At 35.1% G+C, this 10,959-nt stretch overlaps 1 long non-coding RNA gene across 1 annotated transcript; it reads right to left on the bottom strand.

Moving 5' to 3' along the window:
* Nucleotides 1-37: 37 nt before the first annotated feature.
* LOC147762961 (uncharacterized) lies at nucleotides 38-6,999 on the bottom strand. The gene is made up of 7 exons (XR_015333535.1): nucleotides 6,629-6,999; nucleotides 1,153-1,217; nucleotides 1,013-1,077; nucleotides 453-517; nucleotides 316-377; nucleotides 179-243; nucleotides 38-103 (listed from the first exon to the last, which is right to left on the bottom strand). It is a non-coding gene; the product is annotated as an uncharacterized LOC147762961 (long non-coding RNA).
* Between the last annotated feature and the right edge of the window lie 3,960 nt (nucleotides 7,000-10,959).

Genomic DNA, 10,959 nt, shown 5'->3' with positions numbered 1-10,959 from the left:
TAATTACCCCCCCCCCCCCCAAGGCAAATTTTACTAACCTTAATTTGTTGATCGGCACATTGTAGTCTATGTCGAAGTACAGGTGCTCATCATCTTCTATGCCCTGTAAAAAGAAATAAAAACGAGATTAGATTTTGTTTCAATATACCTAAACATTCCAAGATCAAATTTTACTAACCTTAATTCGTTGATCTCTCCATTGTAGTCTGTGTCGAAGTGGAGGTGCTCATCTTCTTCTATGTCCTGTAAAAAGAAATAAAAATGAGATTAGATTTTTTCAATTTACATACCCCCCCCAAGAAAAATTTTACTAACCTTAATTTGTTGATCCACCCATTGTAGTCTATGTCGAAGTGGAGGCACTTGTCATCTATGTCCTGTAAAAAGAAATAAAAACAAGATTAGATTTTGTTTCAATATACCTAAACATTCCAAGAAAAAAATTTACTTACCTTAATTTGTTGATCCACCCTTTGTAGTCTGTGTCGAAGTGGAGGCGCTCATCATCTTCTAGGTCCTGTAAAAAGTAATAAAAACGAGATAAGATTTGGTTTCAATTCACCTGAACATTCTAAGAAAAAATTTTGCTAACCTTTATTCGTTGATCCGCCCATTGTAGTCTGTGTCTAAGTGGAGGCGCTTATCATCTTCTATGTCCTGTAAAAAGAAATTAAAATGAGATAAGATTTTGTTTCAATATACCTTAACATTCTAAGAAAAAATTTTACTAATCTTTATTCGTTGATCCGCCCATTGTAGTCTGTGTTGAAGTGGAGGCGCTCATCATCTTCTAGGCCCTGTAAAAAGAAATAAAAACGAGATTAAATTTTATTTCAATTTACCTTAACATTCCAAGAAAAAATTTTACTAACCTTTATTTGTTGAGCCGTCCATAGTAGTCTGTATCGAAGTGGAGGCGCTCATCATCTTCTATGTCCTGTAAAAAGAAATAAAAATGAGATTAGATTTGGTTTCAATTCACTTCAACATTCTAAGAAAAATTTTTACTAACCTTTATTCGTTGATCCGTCCATTGTAGTCTGTATCGAAGTGGAGGCGCTCATCATCTTCTAGGTCCTGTAAAAAGAAATTAAAATGAGATTAGATTTTATTTCAATTCACCTGAACAGTCTAAGAAAAAATTTTACTTACCTTTTTTCCTTGATCCGCCCATTGTAGTCTGTGTCGAAGTGGAGGCGCTCATCATCTTCTAGGTCCTGTAAAAAGAAATGAAAACGAGATTAGATTTGGTTTCAATTCACCTGAACAGTCTAAGAAAAAATTTTACTAACCTTTATTCGTTGATCCGTCCATTGTAGTCTGTGTCAAAGTGGAGGCGCTCACCTTAACATTCCAAGAAAAAATTTACTAACCTTTATTCGTTGATCCGTCCATTGTAGTCTGTATCGAAGTGACGGCACTCATCATCTTCTATATCCTGTAAATAAAATAAAAACGAGATTAGATTTTGTTTCAATTCACCTGAACAGTTAAAGAAAAAATTTTACTAACCTTTATTCATTGATCCGTCCATTATAGTCTGTGTCGAAGTAGAGGCGCTCATCATCTTCTAGGTCCTAAAAAAAGAAATAAAAACGAGATTAGATTTTGTTTCAATTCACCTGAACAGTTAAAGAAAAAATTTTACTAACCTTTATTCCTTGATCCGTCCATTGTAGTCTGTATCGAAGTGGAGGCACTCATCATCTTCTATGTCCTGTAAAAAGAAATAAAAACGTGTTATCGGTGTTGCATGAATGCTGAAAAAAGTGAAAAAACAGCATAACTTCCATAAAGATGGCCAGATCATGCTGATTTTCAAACTTTACCTGCGTATTGTGAATATTCATCAGTTCTATAAGTTTCAAGCCAAAAGGTAAAACGTTTTTTCACTTATTGTGTTATCGGTGTTGCAAAAATGCTGAAAAAAGTGAAAAAACAGCATAACTTCCCTAAAAATGGCCAGATCATGCTGATTTTTGATTTTGACCTGCGTATTATGAATATTCATCAGTTCTGTAAGTTTGAATACAAAAAGTAAAACGGTATTCCACTTATCGTGTTATTGCTGAGTGCACAGCGACGGCGACAACAGATGCAGGTGACAGCTATATGTACAGACTGTGTCTGTACAAAAAAATGGCCCGATAATGCTGATTTTCCACCTTGACCAGCAGATTATAAATATTCATCAGTTCTGTAAGTTTCAAGCCAAAAGGTAAAACATTTTATCACTTATGGTGCCATCGGTGTTACATATATGCTAAAAAAAGTGAACAAGGCAGCAAAGCTGTCAAATGTATGGACAAAAAGCAGAAAATAACAATGCACAAAGTAGGCTACTGTCAATTCTGATGCAAAAGTACATTATGCTTAACTGCAAATTCAACATCAAATTTTAATTATGCTCAACAGGTAATACCAATGTAAGTAAAATGTGTAACAAGCATAAGGCTTCAGGCCGATGGGAGTTCAAGTTCACACTTTGAAAATGCCAGAATGAGAAAAATGAAAATTTCACACAAAACTGCATAAATTCAATAATAAATGATAACCCAATTGAGCTGGCTTTCTAATTTGAACTGCATGCCAATCCTAAAAATCATACTGGAAAGTTAAATATAATTATAAGTAACACAGTTTTCTTTTCATAATGTTTGTAGTAGCAGTGCAAAAAGATTTTTGTCAATTTTGATGTAACATTACATAATAAATTATAGAATAATTATCACCAATTTCTGATTATTGACTATAAATAGCATGGACAAGTAGAAAATTTTATAACCATTCGGCTTCAAGTCCATGGGAGCTCTGAGTCCCACAATGAATATGCAAAAAATGATAATAATGCTGATTTTTGAACTCAACCTGCGTTTTAGTAAAATTGACCACTCCTGTGAGTTTCATGACAATTTTTTTCTTATATTATATAGTGTTGCATATATGCTCAAAAGTGAAAAAACAGCATAACTACTAAAACAGTGGCCCGATCTACTGATTTTCGAACTTGACCTGCCTTTTAGTAAGATTGATTACTCCTGTGAGTTTCATGACAACAGGCCTATCGGTTTTCCTTGAAATGTGTTAACAGTGTTGCATATATGCTGAAAAGTGAAAAAACAGCTTAACTTCTACAATAATGGCCCGATCATGCTGATTTTCGAACTTGACCTGCGTATTATGAATATTCATCAGTTCTGTAATTTTCAAGCCAAAAGAATCAAGGCAGCAAAGCTGTCAAATGTACAGACAAAAAACAGAAAATTAAGATGCAAAATAGGTCATTTTGTCAATTTTGATGCAATAATAAATAATACTTATAATAGCACTGTCAATTAACACTGAATTTTAATCATGCACAACAGGTAACATGGTCAATAACAGGAGCGGATCCAAAGATATTTTCTGACAGAATTCCAACGTATCTATGTTGATCCAACCTCCATTTTGATGGTTTTCCCACAGAAAAAAATAGATACATGTATCGGTCAATATACACTTAAAAACCTGACCAACTTCCGAAAGACCCAGAAGATGGTCTCAATCCACCCCTTCAATAAGATTACAGTTTCAGGACCATGAGTGTTCAGCTTCACATGATGAAAGTCCCAATATTTGAAAAATGATGACAGTGCATAAAATAATATTACATAATGTTTAAAGACATAAAAACCAATACAACTGCTTATGTGGAAATACAGAAAATGTGCAGAGCCTCAGGCGGATGGGAGTAAAAAGTCACAAATGCCAATGTTTGAGAAAAAATTAAAAAGAAAACAAAACAAAACTAGAAAAGCACTCCAAGAGCGCATACCTCTGCCAAGGCAGCAATTTTTGATAATTATTGATTACTGATTGATTATTGATTTGGGCCACCACCAAAAAACTATTCATCTCCTCCTTGACCCACTTCTGACAGGCCTGAAAATTTCATCCAAATCAGTCCATAACATTTTGAGTTATGTTGATGACAGACAAACAGGGGTGAAAACATAACCTCCTTGGCGGAGGTAAATATAATTCCAGTGAAGCTGCTATTCAAACTTTTTATCTTAGTTTGATATATATATATATATATATATATATATATATATATATATATATATATATATATATGACTTTTTTGCAATATTAAACAAAATTTACCTGCATAATTATCACTGTTTCCTTATTATGGATATTGTAATCTAGCAGAGAGCTTAACCTTTGGGAGTTTACAGGGAAATATCAACAACTGTCCTTTATGTAATCTCATTTAATGGCCACTTAATTATGCAAGTGACTAAATAACTCTGAAATTAGCCTAGTGATACCCAAGGGAAATTTACAGACTGAGATCCCATTCGCAACGAGTTGAGCCAGGCTTTACAAATCCTGGAGACTAAATATGGCGGATGCCCTCTCACACGCCTCCCCATGTGTCGTCCCAATGGAGCCGAGATTTAATGACTGCCCCCCGCAGGGACGACGTGTGGGGAGGGGTGTGAGAGGCGGGGAGACTATTAAAAGATTAGGCGGTTTTTCTTTCATGTACGACCGCCATATTTAGTCCCCAGGATTTTTAAAGCCTGGCTTAACTCGTTGTGAATGCGATCTGAGACTCTCAAAGGTCTTCAGGCCCATAAGTCACACCTTAAGAAAAGCACAAAACAACAATGCACAAAATAGGAGACTACCAATTCTGATGCAATAATACATTATGTTTAACTGTACAGTTAACATCAAATTTAATTATGCACAACAGGTAACACTGATGAAAGTAAAAGCATAAGGCTTCAGGCCCATCAGAGTTCAAGTTTACACTTATAAAGTGCCAGAATGAGAAAAATGAAAATTTCACAAAAAAAAAAAAAAAAAAAAAAAAAAAAAATGCATAAATTTAATAAAAACGATAATCCAATAGAGCTGGTTATCTAATATGAGCTATATGTCAATCCTAAGAATCATTCTTGTAAGTTTCCTTTCCATAATGTTAAAGGTGGCAGTGCACAAAGTAGGTTTTTTGTCAATTTTGATGCAACATTACATAATGATTAACTCTATAAATACCACCATTTTTTAAACATCTACTATTGTATTTCAGTCCTGTTTCTTCCCTGTAAGTGTGAGAAGAGTAAGTGACATGGTTTTCCTTTCACAGTCACTATGGAGGCAGTGCCCAAAATAGGGTTTTGTTCAAATGTGATGCAATATTACACAATGCTTAACAGCATAATAACCATCATTTTTTAAATAATAAAATAAAAGTATCATGGATATTTAAAAAATGTGACTAGCCCATAGAGTTCAGAGTCACACTTTGAAAATCCCCAAATGTAAACAAGAGATAACTGTATTGAAAAGAGTTGTTTTCCATTTTTAACACCTTTTTTTCATAAAACAAATTAATCAATTTACAGTACTGTCATTTTTATAAGATTAATTAAAATTGGTTTTCAAAGGAAAAATATCAATGAAACAATTTTAAACGTCCAAGTTGCTCCATTCTGAGATTCTTGACTTAGTGAGGATGGAACCTGCCGAACTGCAATGATATTTCCATTTTTGATACTTTATTACAGAATGCACGATAACAGGTTGACTGTCGTTTTTATATAATCAACTAACAATATTGTTTTGAAGCGGAAAATGTCAAAACAACACTTTTACATATCTAATTAGTTCCATAATAAGACTGTTAACATGCCTAAGAATTAAGTCTGAAGAAAAACCACTAACATAAAAAAGGCTAATAACTTCATCAAAACTTAACTGATCAAGCTTATTTTCAAACTTGATCTGTATTAGTCAGACTTATCACTCCTGTGAGTTGCAAGACAAAAGGCTGATTGGTTTTCCTTAAAGTGCGTTATCATTGTTGCATATATGCTAAATACAGAAAACAACAGCATAACTTTTGTAAAAAAAAAAATAGTCCAATCAAGCTTATTTTCAAACTTAACCTACATATTATGAATATTAATCAGTTCTGTAAATTTCAATCCAAAAGGAAAAACGGTTTTCCACTTATCGTGTTATCGGTGCTGCATATATGCTGAAAAAGTGAAAAAAAAGCATAACTTCCATAAAAACGGCCCGATAATGCTGATTTTCGAACTTTACCTGCGTATTGTGAATATTCATCAGTTCTATAAGTTTCAAGCCAAAAAGTAAAACGGGTTTTCACTAATCGTGTTATCGGTGTTATATAAATGCTGAAAAAAAGTGGAAAAACAGCATAACTTCCCTAAAAATAGCCCGATCATGCTGTTTTTCGAACTTGACCTGCGTATCATGAAGATTCATCAGTTCTATAAGTTTCAAGCCAAAAGAAAAAATGGTTTTCCACTTATCGTGTTATCGGTAAAAGTGCACGGCGACGACAGACGCAGGTGACGGCTATATGTACAGACACATCTGTGTCTGTACATAAAAAGGGAACAACACTCACTCACACTTGAGAGAAAATGCACATCAGCTTTAGAAGAGAAACACGACAACAAACCTCAACTAGCGTGACCTAAATAGGGCATATGACTCTTGGTTCTAGCCTCAAAGGGCAATTAAGAACGACCTACTGTAGAAACATGGGCGTAATTAAGTTGAATATGAGAGAAATGAAAAGAGAGAATGACATGGTGGCACTTACCCATCTCCAGTAGCTTGGATTTCAGTCTATTGAAGATGAATTTTCCTGTGGCAGTTATTTGACGTTCGGGCTAAGAGCTGCGTGTTATTTGTACATGTACATTTCCCAGAGCGACGAGTCCGTATGGATTGAAGAGTCGAATTTACAGAAGCACACTATGGGAGAAAGACGAAACATTCGGTGTTTTGTGCTAGTAAAGAAGTTATCCTCAACTACGATGCATTAGCGTAGGATCACACGGCGGTTCCCCTAAGAAATTCGCGCTCACTTCGCTCAATTCGCGTACATTGTTTTCCTCTGGAGTGCAACGCAATATGTCCATCATGCTGCTCTGTGTGCTGTAAAGTTATTACACGTTCACAATTGCCCGCTCTTAGACTTCCAGGGGGCGTTGCTGTCGTCACCATGTTGTCAGTATGAACGCGGGGGTGTCGTGAGTGTCATGAGAGTGATGCCCAAATTTCATTATTGTATTGTATAAACACCTACGATTGAAATGCATTCAGTGTTTTCATACCTTAACTTTTTTGTTTAAAAAGTCAAAAATATGCATTTACTTCGGAGGGAAGAATCAATGTTATAATGGTTTTTGGAGGAAAACCACGCACGCCTCTCCCCCTATTATGATTGACCGTGTCCTTGCATCTTGTTGACATGATATCAACCTGTAGTTTACTAACCTGCCCCATTGGACGACCTTGTCCGCGTACACTGGGACACTGATCCACAATATTCACCGATCCACATTGCACTTTTGCTATAAATATTTATGTAGAGTTGTCCATTTTTGGTAGCTTTAATTTTACAAGGAAAAGGGCTAACGAAAGGATAATATACATGTACTTGGTGTGATTTAATATTTTACTTACTTTACTTTTTACATTTCCTTAAATATTTCAACTACTTTATATTTGCTTGAAAGAAGATGGCATATGTAGGGCTTCATAGTTCCCCTTTTCCCCTGTTTTAGAACTGAAATGGTTAAAAAAAACTTTCGTGAATGTGTGTGGGAGGAGGGGGGGGAGGGGGTAACCTCCCTCAGCCCCTGCGATCGTTTATGTTAATTACCAAAATAAACAGGTCTGTAGCCGGAAAGGGGGGGTGGGTTCGAACCCCAGAAGAAGGTTGTCTGCTCTGGGCAATTTATGACCTACGTACACGGAGGTTTCATGGGAAAAGGTCAACTTTTTCAGGAAATCACGCCCCCTCTTTTGAAATGGCTGGGTACAGGCCTGATAGTCTGCAATTTTTTTCCTTCTTTCAATTTCTTTACTAATTAGTTGGATATAAAAAAGGTCCCTTCTACAATTACACAAATGGTCTTTTATTTTAAAAAAAATTAACAAAAAGCATACAACCATATAATGAAGAGGACATTGCACATTTTTTTAGAAGACTGAGTCTCTAATAACCCAAATAAAAAAGTGTACTTTTAGCTGAAGATGGAGTTAAACAATCTACCTCAACGGGGTCGGGGGTTGGGGTGAGAAGTAAAAAAGTAGAAAGTGGTCTTTGCGCCAAAGCCAAAATGATGAAATAACCTTAACGTGAAATTACACAGCTTATACGAAGCATATTTTTCTGACGGCGTGGAGATTTCATTTTTATCTCATGGAATTTAATGTGGGCGTGCTGGAAACGAACCCAGGGAATAGTTACACCTTTACCGGCCTCTGCCACTGGTAGTCCGGTGGCTTAAGGAAAAAATCGTGACACGGCGGATAAAAGCACCAAATTTGGCATGTAGTTACCTTTTGACATTTTAAATCAAATTAGAGCCGTAGCCCTCTGAAACAATTTACCGTTTGGTCAAAAAATCCAAAATGGCTGCCAATTTATGGAATTCTATAGAAATGTGTACACACCCATGTTGATTTTTATTAAATAAATTATTTTCTAAGAGTTTTCCACACCCTAATTACCCATTTTATTCATATATGTCAGATAGCAAACAAATTCCCTTGGACTTTTTGAAAAAATCCAAGATGGCTGTCATATGCCATAGAAACAGCCATAGGAATACTAGTGCACAACTATAATACCAGCTAGAAAGATACGTTGTCCACTATCAAAATAAGTCTGTTTCTCAGATTTTTGTTACCCACATAATATGTTTGTGGTGAGTAACTACGAAGTGTTCTAGGGCATTTTGGAAAATCCAAGATGGCTGCCATGTGCCACAGGAATTGTAGTATACGGGGGATTCAACTAATGGCAACTGGAAAGATAAATTTTCCACTATCAAATTTAGTTTGTTTCTGAGTGTTTTCCACATCCTTTCCACCCACACAATATGAATGTGGTGTGTAACTAACATGTATTCTTGGGCATTTTGAGAAAATCCAAGATGGCCACCATATGTCATAGGAATTCACCTAGTATTACAAAGGGTAAGAACTAATGCCAGCTAGGAAAAACATGACTCACTATCAAATTCAGTTTATTTTTTCAGTGTTCTACACATTATTATTACACTGTGATACATATCTAGCAGGTAATAAATGAGCATATTTGATTATTTTGAGAAAATCCAAGATGGCCGTCATTGGCCATAGGAATACTGCTGGAATTACAACTGCATACCATGGCTTTTCATCTACTACCAGGGTGAACTTGTGTTTGTTTATCAAGTTTTGCCCATCCTTATTAGTCCCGTGATATATACCTGTTGTGTAAATAGTGTGCATCCTTGGTTATTCTGAGAAAATCCAAGATAACTACAATTTTACTTAGGAATACTAATGGGTGGGATTCAATTGCTGCAAGAGAGGCATGTGGTTCATTATACAATTACATTACCATGGGTTTGTTTTAAAAATAATTTACGTTTTTCATTCCATTTACTATTACCCCTTTGATGTCTACCTCGTCTGTAGCATATGTGTATCTTTGGGTATTCTGAAAAAAATTCAAGATGTCTGCCTTTTGTCATTAGAATATTCGTACACATAATCAAATAATGCCAGAGATACAATGAGTACAATTTAAATGTCGTTAACTTTCGTTTTTGAATGTTTTTCCTTTCATATCCTATTAATCCTTAAGAAAGACTCTGTGTGTGTAGAAAGTGTATGTATCCTTGAGTACTATTCGGAGAAAACCCAAGATAGCTGCCAGTTGTCATAGGAATATATCATTCAAATGCACATAGGTGTCAATTAATGGAACAGTTCAGACATTGATTCCAACATGAAATAAAGCCGTTTGGTGTTCAAACATGTTGACACCCTTATTAACCTTACTCTGTATAAATCTGGTGTATAGCAACTGTGCATCTTATGTATTTGAGAAAATTCAAGATTGCTGCAATTCACAGTAGGAATAGTACAGTCAACTTGTGCCAGAGAGACATTGGATTCAATAGAAAATGAATTTTGTTTCTCGGTATTTCCTACATTCTTTTTGGACTTTGAGATATCTATCTGGTGGGTAACAAGTGTGTACCCTAAAGTATTTTGACAAAATATCATGATTACCCTGATTTGCCTTAGAAGTGCCTATAAAGTCCGATGCAACAGCTTTCCTATGAGGAAAAGAAGGCCATCTTGGGTTTCCCCAAAATGATCAGATATGGACATTTATTACCTAGCAGATATGTATCATGGGATAATAATAATAATAATAATAATAATAATAATAATAATAATAATAATAATAATAATAAAAGAAAAACAACTGAATTTAGCTTCATTTTATATGGAAACCTATCTCTCGCAGGTTTTAACTGAACCCCACCTTCTATGGATAATGGCAGCCATTTTGTTTTGTTTTGTTTTCAGAAAGGATACACATAACATTCTCATCACATATATATTATGTGGATTAAAAAGATGTGGAAAATAGTCAGAAACAAACCTAATTCATCAATTAATATTATATCTCCATGGCAGAAGAAGCCCTATGTGTATACTATAGTGTTCCTTTGATACGGTGGCCATCTTGGATTTTTCTCGAAATGCCTGAGAATAAAGGTTAGTTACTCACCACAAATATATTATTTCTCTTATAAGGCACTCAGAAACAAAATTAATTAGTGGGCAATGCATCTTCCTTGTTGGCATTAGTTGAAACCCCTTGTACATGTTCTAGTATTCCTATGCCATACGGCGGCCATCTTGGATTTTTCAAAAAGTCCAAGGCCACTCGTTTGTTATCTGACATATATACAATATATGGGTAATAAGGATGTGGAAAACATTGAGAAAATACTTTATTTGATAAAAATCAACATAGGTATGTGTATATTTCTACAGAATTTCACAAATTGGCGGCCATTTTGGATTTTTTGGCCAAACGGTAATTTTTTTCCGTGGGCTACGGCTCTAATTTGA

The sequence above is a fragment of the Lingula anatina genome, chromosome 3 (assembly GCF_051362555.1).
Source record: "Lingula anatina isolate TDL-2025a chromosome 3, LinAna3.0, whole genome shotgun sequence".
NCBI classification, from domain to species: Eukaryota; Metazoa; Brachiopoda; class Lingulata; order Lingulida; family Lingulidae; genus Lingula; species Lingula anatina.
This window is presented reverse-complemented; position numbering and strand designations above follow the sequence as displayed.